This window comes from Alligator mississippiensis, chromosome 2 (genome assembly GCF_030867095.1).
Source record: "Alligator mississippiensis isolate rAllMis1 chromosome 2, rAllMis1, whole genome shotgun sequence".
In the NCBI taxonomy this organism is placed as follows: domain Eukaryota; kingdom Metazoa; phylum Chordata; order Crocodylia; family Alligatoridae; genus Alligator; species Alligator mississippiensis.
This window is the reverse complement of record NC_081825.1, coordinates 280,431,454-280,443,470: the sequence shown is the minus strand read 5'-3', so window position 1 is coordinate 280,443,470 and position 12,017 is coordinate 280,431,454. Positions and strand designations below refer to the sequence as shown.

At 42.7% G+C, this 12,017-nt stretch overlaps 1 long non-coding RNA gene across 5 annotated transcripts in view; it reads right to left on the bottom strand.

The window, feature by feature from the left end:
- Positions 1 to 7,668: 7,668 nt before the first annotated feature.
- The window catches only part of LOC109281679 (uncharacterized), a 243,677-nt gene continuing 239,328 nt past the window's right edge, over positions 7,669 to 12,017 (bottom strand). For 3 of the 5 annotated variants that reach the window (XR_009460279.1, XR_009460276.1, XR_009460278.1), the window contains exons 7-8: positions 8,801 to 8,908; positions 7,669 to 8,560 (exon numbers count right to left, since the gene is read on the bottom strand). This is a non-coding gene — a long non-coding RNA (uncharacterized LOC109281679). The remainder of the gene's footprint in view (positions 8,561 to 8,800; positions 8,909 to 12,017) is intronic. The other 2 variants (XR_009460280.1, XR_009460277.1) reach the window with 2 other exon arrangements.

Here is a 12,017-nt window from a genome sequence, read left to right as displayed (position 1 = left end):
TTGGAACTCAAACGATGTAAATATCAATCTACTAATGGAGTTTCTGTTGATACAGGATAGGAAAAAAGAAAAATAGCATTGAACAGATTGAGGCAGATTAATCTTGTTTGCCAAAAAGAGGCTCCCCAAAAATCCATATAGACAAATGCAAGGAGATTTAAGCTTAGATCATGAATAAGATGTTTATTAAATTAAATTAAATTAAATTAACATATACATGATCAGCTTGAATGCAGCCCCTCTCCTCACCAGCGTTTATTAAATGACAGCTTCAGTGAGTGAACTTGAGCTCTCAGGCTGGACCTAGCATAACAGTTTCCAAAAACTGTTTCTTTTCATTTAACAATTTATCAGTCCTCTTGACGATGTTTGCTGGAAAAGGATGACTGTCTCTTTAAGAAAGTAGTTTGGGCAGTGCTTTTTGGTTTAAAAGTCTGGAGACAGTGGCATTAGATTGATTAGGTGTGTACATGTTGGCTGAGAAAGCTGTAGAAAGGGGAATGGAAGTGTTTGACAAGATGAAAGACTATTCAACATGTTAGACAGCTGGTTGAGTGAAAAGATCTATAACAGCACAGTAAAATATACTCAACAGTAAATGATACCTTCACTGCAAAAGCTACTACAACTTAGGTCACACAATTTTAGCCTAGCGTGACAGGTTCAACCAAACAAAGTTTTAAAACACACAATTAATGTGTGCGTGCCTGGCAAGAGACAGATAGCACTTGAGAAATTTAGACAGACAGGGGTTTCTTTTTTCCAAATCGAACAGTGGCTCTGTAAAGTTCTTGGGCAGTATTCTGGTCTCAGTTACGCACATGATAATCAAGAGTAACGACACTGACTTTGACAAGGGATTCCTGATTTATCCTGATGTAACCAAGATCAGAATCTGTTCCCTCCTTGTTGAAAATGAACACTTCAGGTAATGATGCCAATAGGAAAACTGATCTCTCTTTCTGGTGTGATACATACTATGAATGGATGTGCATGTTTATCTACATGCATCACCACGTGTTCCGCATTGCACATGAAGCCTTTGTAATTACCATGTGATCCTCATAATTAAGTAAGCATGAGCTGCTCCAGGATGACAGAAGACATCATGAGTGGAACACCTAGACAACGTACAAACACAAACGGATAACAAGTGCTCCATTTCTAAACCAATGAAATAAGTGTTCCAGTGGGAGATTTGTTAAAGCTGTAGTAGACACCAGTAGAAGCCATCTAAGGCAGAACAATCAGAGCTAGATGCAGAAGGCTAACCTTACTTGATTACTCATATTGCCAAAACCATTCCATATAACCGATTTTAAACAGGCCTTTAGTCACTGGTCAACATGGCAGGAGAAGCTAGAAACATTATCAGAATACCTCACGTTTCTCTTGCTCCCCTCTTGAATTCAATTAACTGACTATATGTCAATGGCTGTCAATGAAAGAAGAAAAAGCTCCTCAACACTTAGAGCCCCATTACACCATTACGGAAGAATACTCTTACACCTACGTGCACTGAAATGGTCCTATATATAGTCAGAGCAGTGATGGGGACTTACTGTAAATGAGAATCAAGCCTGAAATGTTTGAGCTCTCAAAAAATCGTTATGTTTTTCAAAAAAGACTTGGATTCTTCCGTAACGCTGATGATTCAGTGAGGATGTAGAGCTTCAAAGTCTGCATGACATTTTGTTTAAAAGTGTAAAAAAGATCCTTTATGTGCAATAAGCTCTTTGGTTCAATACCCCATTATGTCAGTGGCTTTTGTCAAAAGGCTTCAGGGATACAAAAGCAAACATGTGTTAACCTAGCTTTACCCTATGTTTGATTAAAACATATCTTACAACATTAATATTAATACATATTTTTGTTAATTATGAAGTCAGAAAGATATCTTAGGTCAAAAAAATCATTAGATCATCAGGCTGTATTTCTGTTACTTAACAGAGTCATATGTGCAATACAACTGGCTAAGAAGCATGGTTTATGAATTGGAGCAGAGGGAAGGAGCTCAGTGCACGTGAGTGTCTATTCCCAGGTCTACCAGGAACTTGCTTTGTGACCCTGTGAATGAAGCACAATCAATATCTGCCTCAGTTTACCAACTTATAAAAGTCTCTAGATTGCTTTTGAGAACTTCATACAACAGAAGGTATAAATGTGGAAATTATTCGTTATAATCATAATGTTGAGAAGAAATTGGTGCTTTGAACTTGTAAAAAATATTTCAAGAAATGTATATTGATAGAAGTGCTATAAAATGAGTCAAATATAGAGAAAGGATTCAAACATTCTAAGTGATTAATCTACAGGGCACTCATTCTCTAGAAGTGCTCTCTAGTGTAACAGGAGCTACTTCACGCAAACAAGTGTATATAGAACTATACTTTTGATTTGGGGCAAGTTAAAGGGAAGTTCCCATTCTCCTCTCAGAGTACCAAAAGGGACCTCAGCACAAGGCTCTTCACAAGCCTATTGTGAATCCACAGGGGATTAACAACCAGATAGATCATAGAATCCTAATAGAAAATTAGGATTGAAAGGGACCTCAGGAGGTCATCTAGTCCAACCCCCTGCTCAAAGCAGGGCCAGCCCCAACTAGATCAACCCAGCCAAGGCTTTGTCTACCCAGGTATTAAAAACCTCCAAGGATGGAGATTCTACAACTTCTTTGGGTAGCCTATTCCAATACTATACTACCCTCCTAGTGAGAAAGTTTTTCCTAATATCTAACCTAAACTTCCCTTGCAGCAATTTGAGACCATTGTTCCTTGTTCTGTCACCTGCCACCACTGAGAACAGTCAAGTCCCATTCTCTTTCTAGTTACCCTTCATGTAGTTGAAGGCTGCTATCAACTCCTCCCTCAAACTTCTTTTCTCCAGACTAAATAAGCCCAGTACCTTCAGCCTCTCCTCATAAGTCATGTGCACCATTCCCCTAATCATTTTTGTTGCCCTGGGCTACACACTGCCCTCCCTCCCCCCTGGCTCCCCTTGCAGGCTCAAGGAGATGCCATGCACCACCAGTGCAGCCTATGTGGAGAAGGAGGGGTCCCGAGGCTCCACCATCCCAGTGCATGGCATGGGTGGTATACAGCATGGGGGCTGCCCATCAGCACTGCATGCGATTTTACCCATGTGCAAGTTGGGCAACCTGAACTTAGATCAATCTGAGGATCTAGTTACTGGAAACACATTGTCTCATACACTCAGCTCATTCTCTTGCCCCATAGTTTGGTATCTAATTTGCCTGATCTGTATATAAAGCACAGGGAACATACGTTGACATTGCTTTCATACCAACCGTTGCAGAGATTTTGAAATAATCTGTGGTCTTAACCTTTTAGATCAGTGGTGCCCAACCTTTTTGCCTGAAAAGCTTTCAGCATTCTATTTTCATGAGAGAATATTTTCTGGGGAAAAAAGTCATATCTAGGACATTCTTGACAGGAAATGCACTTTATGAAACATTGTTGCCTATGGGGTTCAATAGACCCATCATCCAAGAAAAGGAAGTAGGCTGCATCTCCAGCTGAGAAAAGGAATTGCTGCTTCTTCCCACTACATGTATATCTAGCATAAGTTACACAGAGAACTAACATACATGTTCCATTACATACTCCTTCATGTCCTCTCTGTCAGGTGGTAACAGGACAACTGAATTTTATTTGCTTATTTAAATGTAAGTGGTTTGTGGGACAATCAAGGCTTGCCTGCATCTCCTCCATGCCCTGCCTGGGAGTGTCAGTGAGGTGCAGCCCCTGAATATGCTGAATTCCAAAAGTAGGGTGACATAACTGCCTAAGAGCGGTCCGAGGCAAATGTCAGCACACTTGACATCAAGGGTCCAAGAAGGGTTCTGGTCTACTAAATCATCTTTTGCCAAATGTATTATTTCATAAAAATTAAGATCTGGGGATTTTCCTAATCTTAGCAATTTAGCACAAAATGCATCAATTCACACCGATCTTTACATGGATTCTGTTAAACTAGCAGATTCTTGTGGAACTTAAAAATTAAAATGGGCTACAGTGCAACATAGCATCTTCCGGGATACTACTCAGGTAGAAGATTTGCCCAATTGGAAATACACATTTCCAATGAATATACAGTACACAAGGGATGAGACAAACGAGTGTAACACATTAGATAACTTTTCTCATGAGTGAGAATGGAAAGATTGCTGGAGAAGAGAAGTTTCCAAATCAGTGGCTCAGCATCCACTGCTGAAGACTGAACACCTGGCAAATACCATCAATCAAGGTGATGATTCGTGTAGGACAGGGGAGGGCAATTATTTTGGGTGGAAGGTCGAAATAATGTTGGGGTGTTGTGTTTATGTGGGGGGTAGTGGGGGAAGAGTGTGGGTGTGATCCCTGGACTCCCCTTCTGCTGCTGCTGTTGCTGCCACCACTTGCCAGGGCTGTGTGCCTTGGGGGGAGTATGGGGGGAGTCCCCACACCTGTCCTCACATCCACACACTGCCCACCTGAGCTCCATGATGCTGCTGCCCCCCTGGGCACGGGCTCCATGCTGCCACCAGCCCCATGCTCTGTGCTGCCACCCAGCTGCAGCTCGTCCCCCCACACCTGCCACTTCCCTACCTGCTGCCCAAAGCCTGCTGCCTGAGCAGGTCCCCGGGGTCAGCAGCAGCAGCCCCGGCTGGAGGCTGTGTGCTGGCTGGGCTGGAGCCTTCTACCCATCAGGGTCGGAGTGAGGCACAATTGGGCATGCTGGGAGGGATGTACACATGGGCACCTTGCTCCCACCCTTATGGGCAGAAGGACTGGACAGGGCACAATTTGTTGGTGCGTGCCAGATGCTAGATGAAAGTGCCTGGCAGGCCAGATCCAACCCATGGGCCATATTTTGTCTACCCCTGATGTAGGACATTAAGTGTGCCTTGCAGTAGACTTCTTTGGTGAAAAGCATGATGTATTCACTGTTCTTCTCAGTCTAAGAAGCTCTCTGATTGGCTGGAAGAAGCTTTCCTGCCTCCATGCTGGACTGAAAAAAGTGACAGTCAATTCAGGCACTTTTCCTGTTCTAGCAACATTTCCATCAGCACTTGTGGTATGTGTATAGTATCGATATTTAATGCTGAATGTATGTTTTTGCTATGTTAACTAACCTTCCTCTTTCTTCTCTGTTCAAGATAAACCAACATTACATTCAGAACTCTCTAAGTTCCAGGCTATATGTGAAGGCATGATATATTTGCTATATGCAAATTTGGAAGTATATAAAGCCTTTGCAGAGATTAGATATTTGGCTGTTTTTATTAGGAAAACAGGGAGGGAGTAGTAATCTCTCAGAATTGCAAGATTTAGTGTGAAGCAACATTGGGAGGTTCACTGATAGAGAGAATACTTGGAGGCTGTCTCAGTGGTATATCTACCCTTCTTTATAGAGGTGTAGTATGTCACAGGCTGGGTCATTCTGATGTATTCTCTTGTTTCTTGATTTCCCAGATCAGGGTTTTAGTTATCTAAGGCAATTGGCAGCTTTTTAGTAGTAGTAGCAGCAGCAGTTGAAGTAGTAATAATAAAAGCAACCAACAGCAGGTTAGAGAATATTGGGATGAAATTACATATAACCATAAGGTTTTTTAATATTTATTGACTATTAACATTAAAATAAATACTTCTTTCTATCTACTAGTAATTATATTTTACAAGATTCCAATGTCGTATCTGATCCTTCTGTGACTTCCATTTGTTAATCTAACAATATGCCTTGATTAAAGTGAACTAACCCATCAATTTGCAAGGGTAAAAACATTCATCACAAAGTTTCTTGGTTCCAGATCACTAATTAATTGGTAACAGATAGATTTTGTTTCTTCTGTTGCCATTGCAGAATTTCTTAGTCAATTAAGCAACGATAACCTGTCTATTTTCTTTGGTTTATTATACTAATGCCTTGGGACATTTGTACAAAATTCATAAATTCTGTTGTACTGTAGTCAATTAAATTCAAGGCCATAATCTGTAAAACTCACCTGTCTGACATCTGGAGAATGAGTGGGCATGAATGCCAAAGACCAAACCAAAGTGACAACTACTAACACTAACAAAGTAATTTATGTCCTTTGGAAAGAGAGAAGAAAGATAGTGCACTATTTTTTAGTTCCTTTAAGTTTCATTATGATTTTATGAGACCATTCTTACAGCAGAAAAAAGGTTGGTGTCAAGGGATTGTGCTACTTCCAAGTGTAACTGCCTGCACTAACTCAGACAAGAATGACAAAAAATACTTTTTTTGTCATTCTTTGCACAAATGAAAGAAACTTGTCATTCCAACTTCGCAAACCAGCACTAGAGATGAAATGCTCAACTCCATTGGGACAGCCATTTTTTGCTGTTATTACAGAAGAAAATTATAACCATAAAAATGTCCAATTTAGAAAAAAAGGTGCCACTTTAGTGTCATTTGCATAAAAGCTGTTACATACAAATTGTTATAAAGACAAATGTGTAGTACTCTTGTTGAAAATTGCTTCTATCTTAGGTGCTTTGCCTGAAACGACGTAAAGGCCTCTTCAAACTGAAATTCATTCTCAGGTAAATAAAACCGAAAAAGAATTTTCACCTATTTGTATGTATGTGAGCAGTTTTTTCATATCGTCTTAAACAGATTTTGACATGCGCTCCCCCTTACTTTTAAATTCTCTCCCTTTCTGCCTGCTGGTGGCCTCTATTATAATAACTTGGCTCCACTGATCAGGGCAGATGAACAATTTGTCCTGAAGCTACTAAGAATGCAAGCCTATGATCAGCTGGGAACTTCCTGTAAGTGTGGTGTAGCCACTACTTTCAGGTGCTGGCGAGTGTCTGCATTTACCCTTATGTGATGAGTTTTATCACCAGCCAAGCTCAAGACAGGCTATTAGGGTCTCCAACTCTTCATCACTGATGCCAATTCCCATTCACCCAGTTTGCAAAGACCTGTTGTTTCCATTGAGGACAATTAGCCAGATTCTGCAGTAGACATTGTAAAACTAAGAAATCAGAATGCATATAAATATTATGTATTATTGTTCCTATTTGTGTTACAGTTGAGCCAAAATACCCCAGCCAAGATTAGGGCTCCGTTGTAGTAGGTATTATACAAACATACTGTAAGAGGCAGTCCTTGCCTAGAATAGTTTACAAGTTAGCCAAAACAGGGGAGAAACAAAAAGCAGAAAGAGTAGTACAGAAAAGGAAATGACTTCTTAAAGGACACAAATAAGCAGTAGATCATGAGCAAAGGCAGGAAACTCATTGTCCTGACTCTTACAATATCTTTGTATAATACCTACTACAATGGAGATCTCCTATACTCTACTCATGGTACACTAAGATCTTCCCAGACACTTCCATTACATTTGAAGTCCAGTAATCAGGCAGAGTACATGATCACTTCATTCTTCTAATCTTTGAGATGTAGAAACCAACTCCCCATTGAATGAGATACACTAAACGCTCCACAGCACTTCTGCAGTTGCATGCACACATTGGCAGTCTAATTATAACCCTGGGCACGACGCTACCTGCACCTCCACCTGAATAGTGAGATCCTGGAGTACCTGGTAGCTGGTGGCCCTGCTCAGCTCCTTGGGTAGCTGCTGCAGGGTCCCCAAGTGGAAAGCCTCCCCTTACAATCAAACAACCTTGCAGTCCATTATAAAGCAATTTACAGGATTTAATTATTTACAAGGTAACATATAATCAGTACAATAAAACAAATGTTATACTGCATGACCTGGCGATGGTGGCTTAAAGGTAAATGCTTCTTGGATACACATTACATGAGGGGAAGGTGTACAAATTACCCACAATAAATAAGGAACCAATAAATAAATACATTGATACTCCAACTAATAAACCATCAAGAACTTATTTACACAGTCTATAACTTGTACACTGTGTACTGAGGACCCTGTGTGCACTGCCCCTGGTAGGGTGTCTCAGAAAGCAGGGCTGCATCTGTGTCCCTGGCACAGGAGCTGTGGGTGGTCCCTGCTGCTGATGTCCCTCTCACAAGCTCCAGGGGTCTCTGTGCAACAGGCGGTGGCTCCTCCCTTGCGGTCCCTGCAAGAAAGCTTATCTCTGCCCAGACCCCCATCCCTGGCACAGCAGGGAGCAGTGTCTGGGCTGTAGATTGCAACAGTTTCCCCTGCCCAGCATAGCCTCACGGCACCCAGCAAATGCAGCCCCTCCCTGGGCCCTGCCTGCCCTGAGGCTTCTGGTGGCCGAAGCAGTCCCTGCCCCTCTAGCCCAGGGCTCCCCCAACTCCCTGAGCCTGCCCCTCCCCAATGCCTTCTCACTCACAGGGAAACACCAGGGCAGTCTCCAGCAGTCTCCCCCTGGCCCTGCATCCCCCTCCCCTGCTGTGCTCACCCAGCCACACAGGGGCTTGCAGGATGGTCTTCCCAGGCTCGGAGTCTCTTCAAAGGCAGCTTCTCTCTTGTCCTGCCCTGGCAGGGGTCCGAGGGGAAGGGAGGGAGAACAGACACAGTGCAGCACTCTCAGTACAGCCTCTCACTGCTGCTTCTGCAGGGCTCTCACAGGGGCTGTCGGAGGGGCGGGTGTGAGAAGATCATTTTCCTGGTCTCCAGCCTCTCTCTCACCCCCTCTCTCTCCTTTGTTCTTCTCCCCGGAAAAAATGCTCCCCTCTTTTAAGCAAGCCTTTTAGCCAATCCCAGTCCAGGACTCTTCCCGGGCTTTTGCTAGCATCTCCCATTCAAACCCTGCCGGGGTTACATCATCCCTCCCATTTCAAAGAGGACTGCCTCCAAAGCAGCTTCACTCACCCTCAGGGCAAACAGTGTCCCTACTGGGACAAACTCTGTCTCTTCACACTCTGTTCCTCTGTAGGGCAGCTCTTCCTGTTCCTTCAGATGGGTCCATTTTTAATGCTGCTACATAATTAAAAAAGAAAAAGAGAGAGAATGGTGCAGCAGCACCATGTTAAACCTGCCACTAGGGTTGTGTAAGCTTTGGTTCATGATTTGATTCAGAGAAGATTTGGCCCAATTCGGAGGCCAAATCTCTGAATCTGAATCAAATCGCTTGAAACTTAAAACTTTCCAAATTGATTCGGAGCCTCCAAATTGATTTGGAAAAGATTCGAAAGACATTCGGAGATGAGGAAGGCAGTCTTTGAGGGGAAACAGAAACTTAGAAGAGGGAGGGGGAGTGGCGGCGGGAAGGACTGACATCTTTAGCTTGCTAGGGAGTGTGGTTTCTCCCTGAGTCCCCTTCCAATCACAGTGCTGGGAGGAGGGACATAGAAACAGCATAACAGCCTCTGTATGCAGCCTTTCTGTGCCTTTTGTGAGCTGGTTCTGAGCAACAGCATCAGAAAGGCACTGGACAGGCTTGGCTTCCTGTTACGCCTCACCTCTGTATTCTTGGGCAACCCTGGCACAGGATGCAGTCTGTCTGACTCACAAAGGACTCCCCCCCCCCCCCACCTAAACGAAACTGATTAAGATGCAGTGAGAGACACACCTAAGACTCTCAAGATAAGGGTGACAAGAGTGAACCAACTGCCCTAGGTCTCATTTATATCTGAGATGGAACCAGATGACCATTCATTTACATGAGAGATGGAGAACAGAAAGCCTGAAGCAGAGACTGCAGTGAATTCTGGGACCAGAGAAGCAGGGGAGCACTGCATGATGGGGAATCTGTGCTCCAAATGCTAATCAACCCATGTTCACACACACCCAGCTCAGCATTTATCAGACCAGTTCTAATCTGGATTTACTAAGGACTTTTCCCCCCCAAGACACACACACACACCTCTAAGTTTAATAGGCGTCTCGGGCCGTACATTCCCCGGTCCCACTATGGGAGGCCTATTTAAACTTGATTGACTAAAACTCGGTTGCCGGGTTAGGGAATGCTGAGGCAAGAGAACGAGTCAGAGGGGGTATGGGCAACATTTGAACAATGGTTAAGGGTTCATCACAGCATCCAGCCTGCTGGAGCCCTAATCACAGGTGTTGTCATACCTTTCCCGAGACGACTGGTGGGAGTCTTCTCCACAAAAGGTTATGAGCACCCCAATAATTGTCTTAAGTCTGTTAAAAGACTATAGTAAAATCTGGAAAAGTCATGCTAAGCTGAGGCTTGTGCACAACAAGTAAAAATCCAAAATCCTGATGCTGCAAGCTATCTATTGTTCCTGAAGAAACCATGAGATATCCCATCAGTATATCTGCCATCCATAGGATTCTCAAGCTGGCTCCCAAGTATTGGTTACTCCCTAATCTTAAGTGTTTCCTGATTATCAATCAGTTTCTTGAGATGTTCCAAACCAGATAACCCCTTGTCAATAGAAAAAACAATGATTTACACTACTGAGGGTGCTTCGAAGCAGCTGAACTGAGGGTATAAAAATCTGTAAAAAGTGTGTGTGCTTCAAGAAGAAGAAAGAAGAAGAAGGAGAAGAAGAAGAAGAGAAGGAGAGTAAAAGGAAAGAAGAAGAAAACTCATGTGCTGACACCATCCCCTGTCGTTCTTGGGACGCTGGAAGAACAGATCGTCTCTCTCTTCAAGGATTGTGCTATGGACTGTGCCTGTCAGCTTTGCAGCCTGAGTACCTTGGACTAGGTGAGATCCCAGCGCTCGCTCGCTCTCTCTCTCTCTTCTCTCTAGGCATAAACTTCTGAACCTGAACTGTATTAGTTAAGCTTGAGCTAAGTTTCCCCAAATACTTAGTGAAACCAGGGTAGTATTGTCATTGTTTGTGTTTGTTTTTCTTTTGCATGTCTATTACTACTAGTACTATTATATATTTCATACGCGTAGCAATAAATAACTGTCAAACTGGTAGTAATTGGGTATATTTTTCCTTCTCTGCTTCTCTTTCCTCCCGTGCTCTGCAGCAACCCTTCTTTTACCTAAGCTAAAGATCCCTGTGAAGCCCAAAAATATTGTGGGGTCTGCTCATCAAGAGGCCAAAGATTGGGACGTGCTGAGTTTGAAACACATAAGGGGATCAGCTTGTACAGGCTGATTGACCCAGTTTAACTCAGACGTGCCCTTATGAACTGAATGCTGGCCCATGAGGGTGTCAGCTGGACACCCAGCCGGATTCAGAGGGATTCTTTTTACCTGTGTGCTTGTGTCTGACTGCATTTTATTGTTGCTCTTATGAACTGATTCTTGGCATATGAGGGTGTCAGCCTGTCCGTGCTGATCCGCCCGGCCAGGTCAGGCGTGTCACATTAATTTGTGTGTGTTTGTGTGTATGACTGATTTGGTGACTGTAGGAACCCAGTCCCATTGAGATTGAGTCCTGCAAGATAGCTCCACTGGGGGTGAAGGCTTGCAGAAGGGAGAGATACAGCTCCGTATAGTAACACAAGCAGCACATTGACAGAATCACCAAGACCCTAGAAACTATCCCTAATAAATGAGCACACCCCAAAGTAATGGGCAAATTTGGTAACACTTCCTAGTCAGTCACCTGCTCCTTTTTGTTCTTAGAACGGATTGGATAGGTTATAGCTTAGCTCAGCTTAGTTTAGCTTAGAATCTATCTATTTTACTTATCCAGTTCCTTTCTTTTAATTTATATGTGTTCTTTTTTTTTCTTTTTTTTTTTGCACTACTTTTAAAAAAGAAAGCTCAGTGTTTTCCCTGGCACTCTGATCCATCACTGTGCAGGGAAGCACACATTATACACATCACAGAAGAAGTCAGCTATTCATAGAAGAAGAAGAGATTGTATATAGTTCTTAGTTATTAATAGTAGTAGTTATAGTTAGTTTTAATAGTTTACATACACACTAAAGACAACACAGAAGAAGTCAGATAGAGATTCAGATTGAGATTAACATACACAACACAGAACTCAGAGTCCTAGAAGAAGAAGAAGAAGAAGAAGAAGAAGGAGATATATTATTTTAGGTACACAACACAGATGAAGAACAAGAAGTAGTAGTCATACATTTACATTAATAGCACATCACAGAAGAAGACAGCATATATAGTTATTAATAATCAATTATCATTATC